We start from the raw sequence: 13,259 nt of genomic DNA on the forward strand, positions 1-13,259 counted from the left end.
TGTTTTCCTGCCAAACAAAATAAACAAACAAAACACACACAGGTTTACACAAGAAGGTTTCACACTATCTTTTTTTTTTCGCCTGCACGCACTCGCAAGCGGGCTCTTCACAAAGCAGCCCTGTGCAGACTGACTGCACTCCTTAAATACCCTGCACCTGGTTCTAACTTACAATAACTACCAGGTGCAGGGGATAATTAACAATAAAACAATTAATGTGCATACGCAAGTGTCTTCTGCAGGGAGGATTTTAACCCCCCATCCCTGCTGTGTTACTATATATATGTGTGTGTGTGTATATATATATATATATATATATATATATATATATATATATATATATATATATATATATATACAGTGCCGTGAAAAAGTATTTGCCCCCTGTCTGATTTTCTGCATTTTTGCATATTTTGACACTAAATGTATATTTTGACACTGCCACAACATCTCAATGGGGTTTAGGTCTGGACTTTAACTAGGCCATTCCAAAACTTTAAATTTCTTGTTCTTCAACCATTCTGACTTGCTTGTGTGTTTCGGATCATTGTCATGTTGCATGACCCAGCTGCGCTTGAGCTTCAGCTCACAGACGGATGGCCTGACATTCTCCTGTAGAATTCTCTGATACAGAGCAGAATTCTTGTTCAATGATAACAAGGCATCCAGGTACTGATGCAGCAAAGCATCCCCAAACCATGACACTACCACCACCATCCTTGACCGTTGGTATGAGGTTCTTACTGTGGAATGCAGTGTTTGGTTTTTGCCAGACATAACGGGGCCCATGTCGGCCAAAAAGTTCCACTTTTGACTCATCTGTCCATAGAGCGTTGTTCCAGAACTCTTGAGGATCATCCAGGTGCTTTTTGGCAAACTTGAGACAAGCATTCATGTTCTTCTTAGTGAGCAATGGTTTCCGCCTTTCTACTCTGCCATGAATCCCATTTTTGCCCAGTGTCTTTCTGATGGTGGAGTCATGAACACTGACCTTAGCCGAGGCGAGAGAGGCCTGCAGATCCCTGGATGTTGTTCTAGGGTTCTTTGTGACTTCCTGGACGATTTCACGCCTTGCTCTTGGAGAGATTTTGGCAGGATGGCCTCTCCTGGGAAGATTCACTACTGTCCCAAACTTTCTCCATTTGGACAATATGGCTCTGACTGTGGTTCGGTGGTGCCCCAGAGCATTAGAAATGGCTTTGTAACCCTTTCCAGACTGATAGGCATCAACAACTTTTTTCCGGAGGTCTTCAGGAATTTCTTTTGTTCGTGGCATGATGTGCCTCTAGAACTTGTGTGCTGACAACTTCACTCAGTTCACTTCACTAAGGGCCAAAGTTAGTCAGATTTCTATTGGGCAGGGCTGGCCCAAATCATGCCTGGTTGTTAACCAAAGTACTCAAACAGCTGGCCCTAATTATCCCTTTAATTGGGTTGAGTTAACTAGGGGGGCAATAACTTTTTCACACCTGAAGATTGCATGTTTGATTACCTTGCACACCAAACAAATGAAAGCAGCACCAAACTTTGGTGTCGTTTTTTCTCTCAGACTCCCTCTATATACTACTACAACCCACAAAAAAATCTGACCAAATACAATGTGAAAAATGTGCAAAAATGCAGAAAATCAGACGGGGCAAATACATTTTCACGGCCCTGTATATATATAAACCAGACACGCAGATATGCCACCGATTCAGCTATCAACACTGACTCACACTGGTTGGTTCCCTACCTCATGTTGCTGCGGCGCACACTCTGCTGGTGCTGTACTGGTCGTGTTAACTGTTAACTGTCTGCTGCAAAATGTCAGCGACAAGCAAAGCCAGAGGAAAAAACAAGTCCGCTGTTTGGAGTTATTTTTACTTTCTTAGATTACTTGCAAAAGAAAGTTAAATGCATTATATGCAAGAAATTACTTTCATATAACCAAACAACATCCCCAATGTGGAAGCACCTGACCACTTTTCATCCGGAAGACAAGACATTGTGTCTAAAAGCCAGTACCCAGGTATATTCTTTGAATTTTTCACAATACAATTACAATTTTAAAGCAAGAAAAATGGTAAGACATTTTAATTACTATTTGATATTTATTTTTGCTATGAATGTTTAGGCAGCTCTATACAGTACCACAGTAGGTCATTATTATTATTATTATTATTATTATTATTATTATTATTATTATTGCATCATTTATCAAACACCTTTACCCAAGGCGGCAGTGATTAAAATACTGTTACACGTACAACATTACATAATATAACATAACAAATGCAAAATTAACAAAATAAACAGTAATATGCAATAAAATACAGAATAAAAATATATACAGCAATTAAAGTACAGAAGGCAAGCAATCAGACAGTATAATATAGTAATATATATCAAAGGAAGTTAGTTTGTGTGTGTGTGTGTGTCTTTCTATATATGTACATACACATGTGTGATTAAATGTCTTAGAAACCTTTAGTGTTCGAAAATTTTATTGAGCGACATGCCCGGGGCATGTACAAATTTGGGCTGGGCATGTAAAAATGTATCTTACACGCCCCAGTCGGGCATCTAAACATTTTCGATGTTATAGAATGAAAGCAAGCTATTAATTTAGTCTATTATTACCGGCACTTCTTAAAACTAGAAATATAATTCCAATCTACATCCAGAGATTTTTCACATTTCAAGCACTGAAACATTATATATTCTCAAGTTTTTTAAAGTGTAGAAGGCTCACTTTAAGGTCGGGTAAGGCTTATTTTTCAGTTTCACACTTCGGGTGAGTACATTTTTGCACTGGGCATGTTAAAATTTCTGGAATTTTCAAACCATGTAAAGTAATGAATCCAGAGAAGAACCTGTTGACATGGAGGAGTCTGCCTCTGGCTCTGGGGCATCATCATCAACTTCTTCAAGTGCTATGCCCCCACCATGCAAAAAGCCAATGACTCATCAGCACACACTGACATCTTACTTTGTAAAGGCTCCATATTCTGGTGAGTACTGATTTGTTTTTGAATACTTATGTTCTTTTTTTTATCAAATGTTTTATTTGGAGAACAAACAACGATAGGACAATACAACAAAAAATTCCCCCAATTTTTTCCATTTTTATCCCCCCCTCCCACTGGGTGGCAACCTCCCTCTCAAATCACCCCATAAAGAACCTCAGGGACCTAGTTCAGTCAATATTAGCTGGGTACAGATTAATTACAGATCTGATGGAATCTGCAGCTGCTTTCCAGGCCTGCACAGTCCCCTCCCTGGCTCCATGGACCCAGGTGATAGACCGTTCCAAATAAATGATGTCAAGAAAAGAGAGGGTCCAGTGGCACCATGAAAGGGAGTGCGGAGGCTGCCAGCGAAGAGCAGTCATCTTTTTAGCGGCTGTGAGGCCAGCTAACCAAGTCCTTTTCTGCAGCAAAGATAGGTCAAAAGAAGAGTCGTCATTCAGTAATAGAACCATAAGAGAGCGAGAAATATCTGTTTCAAGAATATTAGACAGAGTTGAAGATAGCCGTTCCCAGGATGCAGCCACGTCTGGACACTCCCAAAACATATTGAATACTTATGATTAGTAATATAAGTCAATCAGTTTCTTTTGATATATTTTTTTTTTTCTTTGTCATTAATTTATTGTTTCTGCTTGTTTTCAGTGACCAGTCTTCCCAAAAAAATGTTAAATAAAAAACTGGTTGAACTAATTGTGAAAGATATGCAGCCATTTTCCATCGTGGAAGATGCTGGCTTCAGAGGTTTTGTTCAAGCTTTGGACCCAAGGTACCAACTGCCAACCAGACACACAGTTGTGAGACTTATAGAAGGACAATACCTGGAAACCAAAACAGCCCTGATAAAGGAGTTAAAGGTATTCGGAAATACTGTCCATGTCATTCAATATTTGTGCTTTGTTATAATGAATATTAATGTGTTTTTGTGTGTGTGTGTATATATATATATATATATATATATATATATATATATATACATTTTTTGTAGGAAGTAACCCATGTTTCACTCACCACAGATATGTGGACTACAGTTAATATGGAATCATACCTGGCTTTAATGTGCCATTAGATCTCTCCAGACGGCCAGCTGATGACTAAACTGCTGGTTGCTCACAGGTATTGATTAATTTCCTTTTTAATTTAGAAAGATACTTTGCAATGAAACCCTTTTTGTCTTATTAGGCACTTATTAGAATTCCTGATCTGCTGCTGTTTTGACCCATGAAAAATATTTTAATTACTTATTTAAACAAATCTTCTTTCAGGTTCACAGGACGCCACACTGCTGATGCCATTGCATTGTGCCTTCATGGCATTATTCAGCATTGGGTTTTGAGTGGAAAAGTACAGTGTGCTGTAACTGACAACGGAGCAAATATGGTAACTGCCATTCGCAAACTAAACCTGCGACAAACCTGCCATGCTTTGCGCACACACTAAGTTCCGGATTTGGAGGAGATCAGAGAGAAAGTCAGAAAGATTGTTGGATATTTTAAATCCAGTACAGTTGCAAAAGTAAAGCTTGCAGCTTTACAACTGGATCTGAAGCAGAACAAGCCGAAACTCATTCAGGAGGTTGATACCAGTGGAATTCGACCTACTTCATGCTACAGCGTTTTATGCTGGTAAGGGAGCCTGTTTTTTTTTCAGTTTCTTTTAACTTTTTGACATTGATAGTTTGCACTGCCAAGTTTCTACAAGGAGCTTATCTTTTTTCATGTTGCATATAAATCTACAATATACAGCAATAGTTTGTTTTCTTATGTATAATATATTACAGCATGAATAACACAGTATAGTACTGTGTTATTCATGCTTAAAAAAATCCCAATAGTGAAAGACTACAATACTTATTATTTTAATGATAGAAATTATCTTCTCTTTCTAAGGTTACACAACAAAATCCAAATAAGGACATTGCAGCTGAGGTCAAAATGTACATTGCACTCCCAAACACAAACAGGAAGCAATGTCCTTTGACTTTTTGGAACTTTGAGGGTGTGAGGTTCCCCCACCTCCTGAAACTGACTAAGAAGTATCTGTGTATTCCTGCTGCCTCAGTGCCAAGTGAGAGAGTTTTCTCTAAATCTGGAAGGTTATCTCCAAAAGGCGCTTCAGACTGAAGGCAAAACAAGTGGAAATGTGCCTTTTCCTGTATTACAACATGTAATTACAAAAAATACAAAATATAACATGAAAATTGTTAACCTTGATGTATAAGGACTTTTGCATAATTGTATTATAGTTATTTCACTGCTTGTTATTTATTTTATTTTTGTTATTTTACATTTTATTGTTTTGATTTCATCCTGTGTTCTCTAGGTACTCCAGTTTTTTGTCCAGTGTATTAAGATGTTCAAAATTGTAAAGCCTTTCTCAATAAAATTATACTGTACCTGAAATAACTTGACTATTTATTTAACCTGCCATTATAGTTTAAATCACTTTCATGAACATGAATATACTTTGCAACATTTCTATATGTAAGGTGCTGTATTTATCATCATTGAATTCTGAATTCTGTTTAGCCACTACTGTAGAACACTATCTTGGATTTCAACAAACAAAAAAAGATATTATAGTGCATCTTAAAACACTCTTGGGTAGGTGTACTAAAGTGTTGCACCTGTTGCAATAGTCTCAAACCAATTGCAAATGAGTCGGAGGTCTTGGGTGAAATGTACTAAACAAGTGCAATGCTATTTGCGACTTTTTAGGGAATGCTTTGCGGCAGCAGTTTCTGGTTGCGGCTGAAGCGTAGATGAATATGTAATTATGGGCATTCCTGCATACAATTGCAAAAGGGGTGGAGACAATGCAAATGAGGGTTCTCAAATATTATAATGAGATGTACGAAAGCTGCAGGCAATTGCGACACAATTGTATCAATTTGTTAAGAACTTTTGAAAGCATGTTTTAAACAGTCGCAATTGTTGCTGGCAGTTTGCCTGTTCTCATGTGTTGCCAGTTGTGCTCAATGCATTTTTGAGGCAAACAGCCAAATACCTATTTTTCCCTAAAAGCAGGGTGTACTTATAAGCCTTGAAAACAGATTTCTATGACATTTCTGGTTTCCCCAAGGTGTTGGGAGCAATAGACTGCACACATATGCCGCTAACTCCTCCAGCTCATTCTGAACATCTGTATAAGAATAGGAAACACACCTATTCTATGAATATGCAGGTGGGTTGTAATTGTGCACTGCACCCCTGACTAACTTAAATAAAAACAGACAGGCTACTAATGATAATATGAATTAGTGGTATAATGCAAAATCTTTTTGAAATTTGTATTGTTTTGATTCTTGCTCCCTTACATGTATAGACGTTATCCTTCAGGCACCCTCTGCTGCAGCAAACCACAGCTCAACTCCTGCTATTTATTTGAACAGTGTTGCACGACTCTCGCAATAGAGATCTCGCTAAGAAGGTGCAGCAAATATTTAAATTAAAATTAGTATATTGCATCTCTTTTCATTGACATATTTTCTCTTAGTACATACGGCAAAATGTATACTTTGCTAAGTGTAACAATGAAAATGCAAATGGCAGTATGTTTGTACTGCGACTGGCCCATCTTTGTACACCTACCCCTCTGTTTCTTTAGACTAAATCTTTGATTTGTCTAGTCTACACAATTCAACAGGGGGCCAGATATTCTAAGTTTATGAAGCATTTAAATATGGCATTTGGGATTTCTGAGACATCCGTATTTTTAACTAATGTGATAACCAGTGCTCGTTTAGTAATGAATGCCATCTGGAGTGACAATGACTCAACTGCTCGTTGTTTAGATACGTTGTCCTCATTCTCTAGTTGTTGGGAAACTGTAACACTGCAGCACTGACATGCCTATTTTTACTCTTTTGAAATCACAACATTATTAGACCCAAGTGTGGTCTCCATATGGACAAGGCAACAGTATATGATTCCTCTTTCAGGGATAAACGTTTTTGAGATGATTACACTTTCACCTTCCCCGGAAATCTCCGGCTACAACATCTGGAGTACACATTGGGCATTTAGTTCTGTCTGGAGATATTGATATAGTGCCCAAATTCTCAGACCTTTCAGATTTTAAATAAGAAAGAACATTTTTTGGTCTGTGCCCCAAGTTTGTGTTTCTGTAGGATTGACCCAAAGTTAGAAGCACTCAAAGCTAACAGGAATTATTGGTTTGCAAATAACACAATCGGAAAATCTAAAGTCACCAGACCGGTACCGATCTGGTGCTAAAGTTGCCAAATACTCCTTGCATCATGCCTGGGTTCCATCCCTGTAAGACATGCAAGACCAATCTGCCCGAGGACAAGCACGACAGGTGCACTACCTGCCTGGGCCCAGAGCATGCCAAGAAGGCATAGGCCAGGGCACTGGCCTATAGCGTGGGAGACAAGGCAATCCCTTTGATGAGGAGCCTACTGCCTCTCCCATAACCCCCCCCCCACCAGTTCACTTGGATTTCCTTCTTGAAATCAGATCCTCCTGGGACCATCCGGCAACAGCTCCTGCTGTTTCCCATTCGATGGACATCCAATACAGGGTGCATGATGCGGAAATCTGGGCTTGGCCCATTTTCCGCCAGTTGAGGCGTCCATTGCTGCCCTTAATTTGGAGTTGCTATCCAAGGATGCTACCTGCCCTAACAAGCAATGACGGGTTTCTTAGGTGATCCTCAAGAAGTCCTACTCAATTTGGGCATTTGCCGCAAGGCCTACGAGTTGCAGCTGCTGTCATCCCTTTCCATAAGCCACAGGCCTTCGCCACAACAGCTGGACTAGCTGCACCTGGTGAACAAAAACCTGCTCCAGTTGTCTAAGCTCAACTGACAGGCTGTAGGCAGAAACCTGGCTGCGCTGGTAGACACCCGCAGGCAGCTTTGGCTGTCCCAGGCATGTTTGCCTGACGGGGACAAAGCACCGTTGTTGGACGCCCTGCTCACTCCAGGGCATATGTTCGGTCCCACGGTGGACAAGATGCTGCAGCACTGTCACTGCGCGTGGGAATCCACTAAGGAGCTGGTTCGCCTGCTTCCCAAGTGACCACCTCCAGGATGTAAACCAGCGGCAAACTGGCAGCCTCAAAGACAGGCAAAGCCGGCTGCGCTCGCTGCCAGAGCTAATTTTTGGGACTGGCCAGTGGCTGCTTGCTGTAGAGTCCATAATAGGTTTCGCCACCCTGTGCAAAGACAGAAGCTGCAGGTCAAGCCACAGGCTAAGAAGCATCTCTAGGAATTTGCTGTGAAATCTGGGTACTTACTACCATTTAGACTGGCTATTTGCTGTAATTCAAGCGTGGTCCCCCTCCCTTTCGGGGCGCGACTACAGCATCAGTCACGGACCCACAGGACGCCACTGTGGTGTCTCAGGAGGTAGCAGCTGTTCTGCAAAAATGAGCTATTCACATGATAAGACCCCCTTCAGTTGGAGGAAGGGTTCTACACCAGGTACTTCCTAGTGCCAACGCGGGGTGGTTGCCTCAGACCGATCCTCGTTATCATGACAAACTTGATTGCGTGCCCTGGCAAAGATCACCCTGATATAACCATTCTAGCTGCTGCACAAACTATTGTGTCTTTCTTTCTGTCATCAGTATTCGATTTCAGCCCTCGGGTAACTCGTGAGAGAACTTGCATGCAACTAGCTTCATTGGATGTTGATTGTAAGTTGTTTCACGAGACTTGCACTACGGCTTGTGGTGAACTTGACTTAATGCCAACTGATTTTTTTGGTAGATATTTCTCGTTGAAAACAAAACACCCAGTTTCACAAAAAACTAATCATTTTGTGGCATAATTATATATCGGCCAGGTCATAAAGCTGTCTTTGTGTGATGGAGTTGCAATGAATTACAACCTATTAATCGATCATCCTCAAACATTATCTGAGCCAAGTATACTTTACATCATCTACATTTTAAGGATATGTGATTTCTTACCTGTTTTAATATCCTATCATATATGTTCTCTATCACTCTTAAATAATAGGACATAAAGAACATAGTTAACAAGTATATTGGTTATATAATGCATAGCTCCTCTACAAAACAGCCCTTATAGATTACTAAAAGTCAGTGTCAAAAATCTTTGGGAATGGTTGGTCAAACAGTTAAAGATGATGCTGAATATGTATATATTTAAAGAAGATGCTGTTATTAATGGTGCAGGTGACAAGTAAGTGCCATGTATCATGTGAGTCAACTGTTTGATGATAATTAAATCAACTAACTAAAGTAACAAAATAGAGATGGTTTATTCTTATAATCATAATCTAAATAAAAATCATGAGCAATGGTTGCAATGAGTATAGTCTAGTAAACACTGTAGGACTGGGAATAAAAGGTTAGCTTTATATTCTTGTTATGGTGCCCTTAAGTCATGTGAATGAACTGGATACAGCGGGGAATGTAACAAATCAACTCTCATGAAAGCCCACACATTGAATGCATGTCAAAGTGTACATAAAGTAAAAAAAAACAGACTGTTTACATTGTTTACTGGCATAAAATGATTAAAAGGCTTTACCATCATTGACTTAACATATCCATTTACTGTGTTTATTACATAAAAGCCTAAATAAATAGGTTTGTTCCTGTCTGTAAATAGTTTTCACTTTCTTCACTTTCTTCTTTCATGTTTGAATGCTATTCTGTTTTTTTTTTGTTTGTTTTTTAATCATCAGTTTCCAAGCATAGGTGACAATTGGATTTGCAATCACTAGATTGTATTGGAGTGTGCAGAAGAGCAGAATCAGATAATCTCATTTGAAGAGAGGGACTTCCATTTCGATATGCAGCAGACCAGCAGTGATGAACAGTGCAATTATGTCCCTTTTGGCCCTCAGATATGCTGGTTGAATCTGAGGCGTCTGCTGCAGTTCACTGGCAGCTTGACAATGATGGAAAATCCTAGTCATTTTGTTTGAGAAACTTGATGATAATGTCTCAAGGCACTTTAAAATTATTTATAATTAAAAATGTAGCAGTTCAGTAAGACTAAATAAATAAAACATGCATATGCAGTGATTGCTCACCATAGAATTGTTGGCCAGCTAAAAAAAGGCTTTACCCTAGATTTAAACCTAACAAAAAATTCTTCCCCTTTTGAAAGGCAAAATGTAAGTGTGTTGTGGACAGGACTTAAAAAATCAGTTTTTTAAACATGAATGCTATCAGAAAGTAGATTATGACCTTATGTGTTGTTAGACAATATTAAAAGAGAATAATGAAAATAAACCAAAAATAACAGAAACTTTTAAGTGTGTAATGCTGTTGTGGACTGAACAAAATAAACTTTGTTATTGCTGAAAGGAGCTTGTGAAAATACATGTTCTGCCCCACTTATGGTAGGTAAACTTCCTGGGGAAGGGTTCGTTTTGTTGGAACAAAGAAAAACGGTCTGTAAAGATGTCCGCAACTTTCAGACATGGATTATTATACGCTTTTTAGGTATTTTCATTTAGGGAGGTAGGAATTTTTAAAAATAATTTATAACATTTCCAGTGATATTCAGAATGTCCTGGTAGAATGTATTTGAATTGTTGACACCTCAAGTTATCATGTTTTTGGTGGGTAACATAGGGCTGAACCAAATCACATAATTTTTCTTTCAACCTACTGTAACTAGCCTACATGTAAAACATTACTTTTACAAGGTTGCACAGTTGAATTAGTAGGAGGGATTGGTTAATGTATTAGTGTGGTACTAAATGTATTATTTTTTTAAAATAATGAGCGTAGATTAATGGTGGTATGTAAACCTTGCTTTTTAAAAAAAATATTTATTGAAAAGCATAACATGATGTCACAAAAGTTTCTGTTCTTCCAGATGGACATTTTATCTGTCCTCCATTCTTATAAATATTTAGGGCACAATGAGCCAACTGGCTCCATTAGCAGTGCACAGATGCTTCATTTGTCACGTGCATTTGCACAAATTGCGGATATTCAGTAAAACATTTAAGTAAGCCTGGTAGACATCATGGTACCACAGAAGCTGGAAAATAAGGAGTTTTTCATTTATGACACAACAGAAAATTAAACCTGTCCCCTCAGAAATATAGCTTTACCAATTAAATCTGACCTCAAATATTATAAAGTAGTCTCCGGCTAAGAACACCCCTCGGGAAGCAAGCAAAGTGTTCTTATAAGACAGCGTTGGCCACCAGACATAATATGAATCAATAAATAAATAAATATGCATTACTTGTCATGACTCATATGAATAAGTTAAAGAAAAGCAATAGGCAAGTGTATGTTAATAACTATAATAATAAAGTAACAGACAAAATAACATTAATAAACTGTAAATTAACACAGCACTTGTACACACATTAAATGCAGCAGCAATATACAAGACACGCACATTATTTAACAGAATGGTGAAGCAACTCACCTGAACGGGAAACACCAGATTGCTCTGTGACTCGAGCAATATTGCCGTTTGTTTACATGCCATTTTGTAGCGGTGAGGTGCACTCATGGAAATCAGAATACAAAACGAGGCAATGATATGACAGCGTTTCTGGAAAGAACGAATAAACCAATCATTGTGCCTCAAGACACTCTCGCGATGACAAGTCGCTTTTGAGTTATCATTACAAAACAGTACTGTATCCGTTGTGAACGAATTGCAATCGGTGCCAAGAAGGTGTCCTTTTAAGGAAGTTCCTGTTCCTTTAGCTGGAGCATTTACAATGGGAAAAATCTATTTCACCACAAGGGTGTTCCCTTAGGCAAAGTGTTCTCTTAGGAGGTTTCTATATGCAGAGACTACTGTATAGAGAATACTGCATGGGGTAGTGTGTGATGTGAGAATTTAATGCCCACCCGAGGGGTGGGATGTTACATAATCCAAGCATCGCACAACGAAAGAGGGCATTAAATTCTTATATATCACCAAGGATCCTAGGAATCCGTTTGCTGCGGAATAACACGGAAAAACACAGATTTTCTATGTTTTCTGAGATTTTTTAGTTTTACACTTGTGGAGGTTCAGTTTGCTTCAGTATTCAGAGCTGTTCAAAGATGCCGAAAACAATAAAAATCACCCCTAAAGACCCGGTTAACGAGTTTGGCAAGGACAAATTTCATGTCGATGGAAACGTGCTGTTTTGTACTTCATGCAGCAAGGCTGTAGATCACACTCATAGGCTGACCATTGTAGAACACATGGTAAGCGCTAAACATAAATTGAATTAAATAAAACGTAAACAAGACGAGGCCGAAACAGCAGGGCCATCGAAAACACTGAAACAGACCACTGTGTTTGGATCATTTCAGCATCTTACAACAGCCAAAGAACAGCGGGAAACTGGTTTCAGATTTTGTCAAAATGTGTGTAAAAGCCGACATTTCTCTGTACAAAGTGGATCAACCGGTAGTTCGAGATTTTTTCAGCAAGCACATTAGGGAGGTGGTGCCTTTCCAAAGTCAGACCAGTTGTAGCTGGAATGCTGCAGCTCTATTTTAACAACAGCCGTCCGGCACTGGTAAGCTTGTCACATGCTTAGAATTTGAAAGCGTAACCATTTTTGTTTTATTTATTTATTTAGCAGGCGCATTTATCCAAAGCGACTTACACATGTTACACTGAAATACAAGGTTACAGTTCAAGAATAATAATAATAATAATAATAATAATAATAATAATAATAATAATAATAATAATAATAATAATAATAATAATAATAATAATAATAATAATCTATTTTATATAGCGCCTTTCATGTGCATCTCAAACCGCTGAACAAAAAAAACATAATAATTTGTTCATACAATAACAATAAAAACCATTGAATAAAAATATGTTTTCAACTTACATTTAAAAGTGGTTACAGAGTCACTATCCCTTATGACCTTCGGGAGGTCGTTCCACAGCCTTGGGGCTAGACATGAAAAGGCTCTGTCCCCGAAAGATCGCCGCTTAGTTATTGGTACCTTAAGTAGACCGGAATCATAGGATCGAAGACTGCGCATTGGGGTATATGGTACCAGAGGCTCGCAGATATAGCTTTGCGCTAACCCATGCAGAGCCTTAACAGTCAGCAATAGGATTTTAAATTTTACTCTGAACTCCACTGGGAGCCAATGCAGTGTGGCTAAGACTGGGGTAATATGATCAGTGAATTTGGTTTTAGATAAAATTCTAGCCACTGAATTTTGGACATATTGTAATTTTTTAAGAGAGTTTTTTTAGACACCAGCAAGCAAAGCATTACAATAGTCTATACGGGAAAAAACAAAACAAAGGCAT

General features: G+C 38.7%; 1 protein-coding gene and 1 long non-coding RNA gene across 3 annotated transcripts in view; both read left to right on the forward strand.

Annotated features, from left to right (window-relative positions):
- Positions 1-13,259, forward strand: part of LOC117394707 (carboxypeptidase Q-like) — a 142,236-nt gene that overhangs the window by 75,551 nt on the left and 53,426 nt on the right. The gene's annotated exons all lie outside the window — the stretch shown is intronic.
- On the forward strand, positions 395-5,398 carry LOC117394708 (uncharacterized). The gene is made up of 4 exons (XR_004543421.3): positions 395-3,865; positions 4,025-4,124; positions 4,274-4,633; positions 4,898-5,398. It is a non-coding gene; the product is annotated as an uncharacterized LOC117394708 (long non-coding RNA).

This window comes from Acipenser ruthenus, chromosome 3 (genome assembly GCF_902713425.1).
Source record: "Acipenser ruthenus chromosome 3, fAciRut3.2 maternal haplotype, whole genome shotgun sequence".
Classification (NCBI taxonomy): domain Eukaryota; kingdom Metazoa; phylum Chordata; class Actinopteri; order Acipenseriformes; family Acipenseridae; genus Acipenser; species Acipenser ruthenus.